The following is a 6,401-nucleotide window of genomic DNA, read 5'->3' as shown; positions in this document are numbered from 1 at the left end:
AGTCCTGGCGGGTCCCGCGCTGTCCCCGTCCCCCCCGAAACTGCTCCTCGGCGCGCAGGTTCCGGGCTGCCGCGGGAGCGGCTAGGAGCTGGCTCAGCCCTGCTGAAGGGCGAGCGGGGGGCTCTCACGGCCCGTTCCCCAGAGAGTCCCCGTGTGCTGCCTGCTTCCCTGGCTATGGAGACCTATAGCTATACTGCCTGGTCCCCTATAGCCCCCATGTGCTGCCTGCTCCCCTGGCTATGGAGACCTATAGCTATACTGCCTGCTCCCCTATAGCCCCCGTGTGCTGCCTGCTCCCCTGGCTATAGAGACCTATAGCTATACTGCCTGCTTCCCTATAGCCCCCGTGTGCTGCCTGCTCCCCTGGCTATAGAGACCTATAGCTATACTGCCTGCTTCCCTATAGCCCCCGTGTGCTGCCTGCTCCCCTGGCTATAGAGACCTATAGCTATACTGCCTGCTTCCCTATAGCCCCCGTGTGCTGCCTGCTCCCCTGGCTATAGAGACCTATAGCTATACTGCCTGCTTCCCTATAGCCCCCGTGTGCTGCCTGCTCCCCTGGCTATAGAGACCTATAGCTATACTGCCTGCTTCCCTATAGCCCCCGTGTGCTGCCTGCTCCCCTGGCTATAGAGACCTATAGCTATACTGCCTGCTTCCCTATAGCCCCCGTGTGCTGCCTGCTCCCCTGGCTATAGAGACCTATAGCTATACTGCCTGCTCCCCTATAGCCCCCGTGTGCTGCCTGCTCCCCTGGCTATAGAGACCTATAGCTATACTGCCTGCTTCCCTATAGCCCCCGTGTGCTGCCTGCTCCCCTGGCTATAGAGACCTATAGCTATACTGCCTGCTCCCCTGTAGATCCTGTGTGCTGCCTGTTCCCATGGCTATAGAGACCTATAGCTATACTGCCTGCTCCCCTGTAGCCCCCATGTGCTGCCTGCTCCCATGGCTATAGAGACCTATAGCTATACTGCCTCCTCCCCTATAGCCCCCATGTGCTGCCTGTTCCAATGGCTATGGAGACCCCATAGCTATACTGCCTGCTTCTCTATAGCCCCGATGTGCTGTCTACTCCCCTGTCTATAGAGACCTATAGCTATACTGCCTGCTCCCCTATAGCCCCCGTGTGCTGCCTGCTCCCATGGCTATGGAGACCCCATAGCTATACTGCCTGCTTCGCTATAGCCCCCATGTGCTGCCTGCTCCCCTGGCTATAGAGACCTATAGGTATACTGCCTGCTCCCCTATAGCCCCCGTGTGCTGCCTGCTCCCCTGGCTATAGAGATGTATAGCTATTCTGCCTGCTCCCCTATAGCCCCCGTGTGCTGCCTGCCATGCTGTCTTCACCAAGTGCCCTTCATTCATTCTCCGTATGTGTCTGAACCAGCAAAGTTGCGTGTCCCGGGTTTTGTTGGCCACATCACAGGCTTTGGCTTCCATCCTAGTACTTTCATTTCTAAACCTGTTTCTTTGTGTAACTCCTCTTGTGGTGTGAAGACATCTCATTAAACACCTGTAGACATTGAACGTGCCATCTCGTTATTGCCCAGGCTTCTGCACTGTACAGCTTTGTGTGGTGCACTGTTGTTCCAGACAGCTGGGTTTTCAGTCTCAGCAGCACAGGGGCGATGGGGTGCCCTCACCCTGGACAGGATGGGGAAAAGGCTGATTCTTCATTGTGGACTGAAGAAGACACAATTCAGTCTGGGCTGACTGCCAAGAAGGAAGGGTGAACTTTGCATGCTTGAGCCTGGGAGTAGCTGGAACCCTGACTGTAGAAGCCAGTGGTGCTAAGACCCAGACAGATGTCCAGATACCTATGGATGCCCAATAAGAATTGGAATTGTGAGGAGCTGTGGGTGCTGGGAAGCCCAGAGACCCAGATGCCACCCCAACTACTGATCTGAGAGATGTGGTAGGAAGTGGCGGGGGTGGAGGGGGACTAGCTGTAGACGTCCTGTGGGAAGTTGGCATGTTTTGGTTGGAGCCCTGCTGACTCAGTGGCAGAGCACTCCACTATTGTTAAGGTCTTGGGCTGGGATCTGGTAGAGCAGGTTGGCCCCCTACCTGGTTGCCCTGTGGGTAAGGGCAGCCCACTAGCCATTTAGCCTTGCTGCCCTGACGTAGAGCACAGCTTGGAGGATGGGTGCTCTCATCTTGCCCTGGATGCGGTTCCCCCACCCTGTCACATTATGCTTGCCAAATGCACCACCTGAGTTATTTCAGTCTTCCAGCATCCCCAAATCTCATGTTCAGGCTCACCATCTTCCATGGCCCAGCTGTCAAGGTGCTTGAACTGATCAGTCTGACTTAGTCTCACTCCATTAATCTCTACATCTAGGTTTCTGGTGGCACCACTACTGCCTCACACAACCTCAATCTTAATCATTCTTATTTTCATCCCATGCCAGTTTAGCTGGTCATACCACTGGCTTGCTATTTTCTGTAAAACTTCATTTGGGGATGCCCTTATTGCTATGTCATCAGCATATAGCAGCTTCTCACCTTTCCCCACTGGGATTTTCCTGCTGACATAGTCCATCAATATGATAACCAGCAGCAGAATTAGGGCTGGCTCCTGGTGCAGGCTGATCCCTCGGTCAGTCTGACCTTGATTGCAAATAGAAGTTTAATTCCAAACAATGTTTGGGTCACTGTTTTAGGCGATCTATATAGGGCATTCACCATAGTTATTAAAACTTCAGACACTCCATATTTCCTCAGCACTGATGTGAACATCCTTCTGTCCACTGTATTGTATGCCTTTTCTTGGTCTATAAAAGCCCAGAAGCTATCCTGTTGGTGTGACAGTCTGTACCCCTACATTCACCCCTTTTAATAGGACTATGATAAATCTTTTACAAAGTATGCCTTGTGAGGTATCATTTGAAAACTCATAATTTGCTGATCACTATTGTCCTGGTAAAATGTATGACAACGTTGTATGTAAAGTTATAAGATTCTACTGTATGATAATACTAAAAACAGCCACAAACCAGTTCCCCAGAGACAAAAGCTAGCCAAAGCCTCAGCCAGGTGTCAACAAAATCAAGTGGACTATCGTCTGGTTCATTGACCATTCTTTTGCAGGAAGATTTGTGCAAAGATTTACATTTTTGACAAAGAAACAGCTGAGGATTCCCATCCAGCAGATTTATCCTGAACCTCGGTTGGAGATGATCCTTGAAGAAGAAAAGCATAAGAAGGAAGAACAAAGCTCCCAAATCATCTCTCCCTTCATCTCTGCTTACAGCGTCGACAATACTTGAAGGACAAAGGAAGCATCATTGGACTGGGGAGGGTTATTAGCTGAAAGGACTTCAGCCAGGAAGACTGCTGTAATGTGGTGACAGATTCTTGCTTTGAATTCACTTGGCTAAGTTAGGTATTAGTTGTGTTTTACTTTGTATTTATTTGTAACCAATTATGACTTGTACACCTCATTACCTGTAGTCATTTAAAATCTATCTTTTGTAGTTAATAAACTTGTTTGATCAGGCACCACATTGGCAACTCTGCTCTAAAGGGGTTTGTCTCATTTAAGAGATGCTCAAAGTATTGTTCGCCCTTCTTCTTCACTTGTTCAGGTGTTACTAGTAGTCTGCCCCTGATCTTCAGCTCAGGGAACTGGTGGATAAGGTCCCATGGCAAGAAAATCTAAGAGGTAAAGGAGAACTGGCAGTTTCTCAAGGAGATGTCAAGCACAAAACTGCCAACTATTCCAATGTAAAGGAAATTTAGGAAGAATAGTGAGACACCAATATGCCTGGAAATCAAAAAGGAATCCCACAGGAAGTGGAAACCTGTACAAAGCGCTAAGGAGAAGTACAAACAAATAGCATAAGTATGTAGGGACAAAACCAGAAAGGATAAGGCACCACATGAGTTACATCTCGCAAGGGACATAAAAAGCAAGAAGAGATTATTTAAATACATTAGGAGCAAGAGAAAGACAAAGGCAAGTGTAAGTTAGTGAGGAAGGAGAACTAATAATTGATGACATTGAGTAAGCTGAGGTGTTTAATGTCTTTTTTGCTTCAGTCTTCATGAAAAAGGTTAACGGTGAGAAATACTCAACACAATATTAACAAGAGGAAAGGAACGCAAGTCAAAATAGGGAAAGATCAGGTTAAAAATATTTAAATAAGTTAGATGCATTGAGATTGGCAGGACCTTATGGAGTTCATTTTAGGGGATTTAAGGAACTAGCTGAAGCAATCTCAGAACCGTGATTATCTTTGAGAATGCCTGGAGGATAGGTGAGGTCCCAGAAGACTGGAGAAAAGGAAATGCAGGACCTGCCTTTAAAAGGAAACAAAAAGGACCCAAAGGGTTATAGATCTGCAGTCTAACTGGGATACCTGGAAAGATACTGTAACAATTTATTAAACACTCAGTTTTTAACCCACTAGAGGATAATAGAGTTCTAAGGAACAGCCAGCATGGATTTATCAAGAACAGCCAAACCAGCCTAATTTCCTTCTTTGACAGAGTTACTGTCCTAGCGGATGTGGGGAAAGCAGAGCATGTAGTAGAGCTTGGGTTTTAGTAACACTTTTGACACAATCCACATATTTTCATAGGTAAACTAGAGAATTTAATTTACACCACCTTTATTATAAGGTGTGTGTATGCAACTGACTGAGACACTGTACTCAAAAGTGTAGTTATTAATGGTTTGCTGTCAAACTGGAGGCTGGATCTAGTGGAGTTCCGCAGGGGTCAGTCTTGGGTCTGGTAGTAGTCACTATTTTAATTAATGACTTGGATAACTGAGTGGAGAGTATGTGCTTAAAATCTGAGGATGACACCAAACTGGGAGGGGGTTGCAAGCACTTTGGAGGACAGTATTAGAATTCAAAATGACCTTAATGAATTGGTCTTCAATCAACAAAATGAATTTCAATAAAGACAAGTGTGAAGTACTTCACTTAGGAAGGAAAAATCAAGGGCACAACTCCAGAATGGGGAATAACTGGCTAATTGGTCGTACTGCTGAAAAGATCTGGGGTTCTTGTCCATCACAAATTGAATGAGTCAATCTGATGTAGTTGCAAAGAAGGCTAATGGCATTGTGGGGTGTATTAGCAGGACTGTTGCATGTAAGACATGGGAGATAATTGTCCTTCTCAACACTGGTGTGGCCTCAGCCTTAATGCTGTGTCCGGTTTTGAGTGCCGCACTTTAGGAAAGAACGGATAAATTGGAGAGAGTCCAGATGACAGCAACAAAAATTCTGAAAGGTTTAGAAAACCTGATCTATTGGGAAAAGTTAAAAAAACTGAGCACATTTTGTTTTGAGAAAAGAAGACTGAAGAGACCTGATAAGTCTTCAAGTATGTTAAGGACTGTTATAAAGAGGACTGAGATCAATTGTTCTCCATGGCCTCTGAAGGCACTACAAGAAGTAATGGGCATAATCTGCAGCAAGGGAGATTTAGGTTAGATATTAGGAAAAAAACTTTCTAACTAGAAGGGTAGTTAAGTTCTGGAATAAGCTTCCAAAGGAGGTTGTGGAATCCCTGTCATTGGAGGTTTTTAAGATCAGGCTGGACAAACACCTGTAAGGGAGGGTCTAGGTTTACTTGATCCGCGCGGGGAATGGGGGTGGGAATCTGGACTTAATGACTTCTTGAAGTCCCTTCCTGCCCTATATTTCTGAGATTTACAATGGCACTGCAACACCACCCTCCTTCCCTTGGCATCTCAGTTTTGCAGTGCTACAGATCCTTTTTGCCAGCCAGATGTGGGTCATTTGAGAGCTCAGCATACAGAAGTCTAGGGCACTCTTTCTCTGGCCTTCTTCACCTCCCACTTGGCAATCTGCTTTCATTCTTTGCACTCATTTTCATTCACACTGGATGGGTTTTTTCTTTATGAATCATTTTTCTTTTTTTGGATCACTATTTTCACTTTATTGGTTTACCATCCCGCCTACACTTTCCCTTGGTTTTCCCCATTTCATCTTTAAACTGATGCCACCGCCACCATACACATTCATCTGAGGTAGTTCCGCTCCTCTTGAGCAGGTGCCAGATCTGTTTCTGGACACTTATCCTGTACTTCTTGCACAAACTTCTCCTTCATTTTTTGTACTTTAACCTTATTTCTTTTGGGCAAAGTTCCTCTGGACATAGACAATACTAGAGAGCACAGAAATGCACCTGGTCTCCTGACCACATTATAATCTGTGCATAAAGGAGGCAGCAGTGGCCATTCCAAAGAGAATGTATGGCTTCTTTGGCCTTAGGGTATCAATTAAGAGTGGCCTAAAGTAAGCTCTTCATACTGTCACACAGGAAAAGAACATCCGGCAGATGAAGAGACCCACATACAGATGGGCTAATACTAACCCACAGCTCCATTAATGTCTTTGAGCATTGGAGACACTAAATAAG

This window comes from Chelonoidis abingdonii, chromosome 24 (assembly GCF_003597395.2).
Source record: "Chelonoidis abingdonii isolate Lonesome George chromosome 24, CheloAbing_2.0, whole genome shotgun sequence".
NCBI lineage: Eukaryota > Metazoa > Chordata > Testudines > Testudinidae > Chelonoidis > Chelonoidis abingdonii.
The sequence above is the reverse complement of the archived record's forward strand: the minus strand, read 5'-3'. Positions refer to the sequence as shown.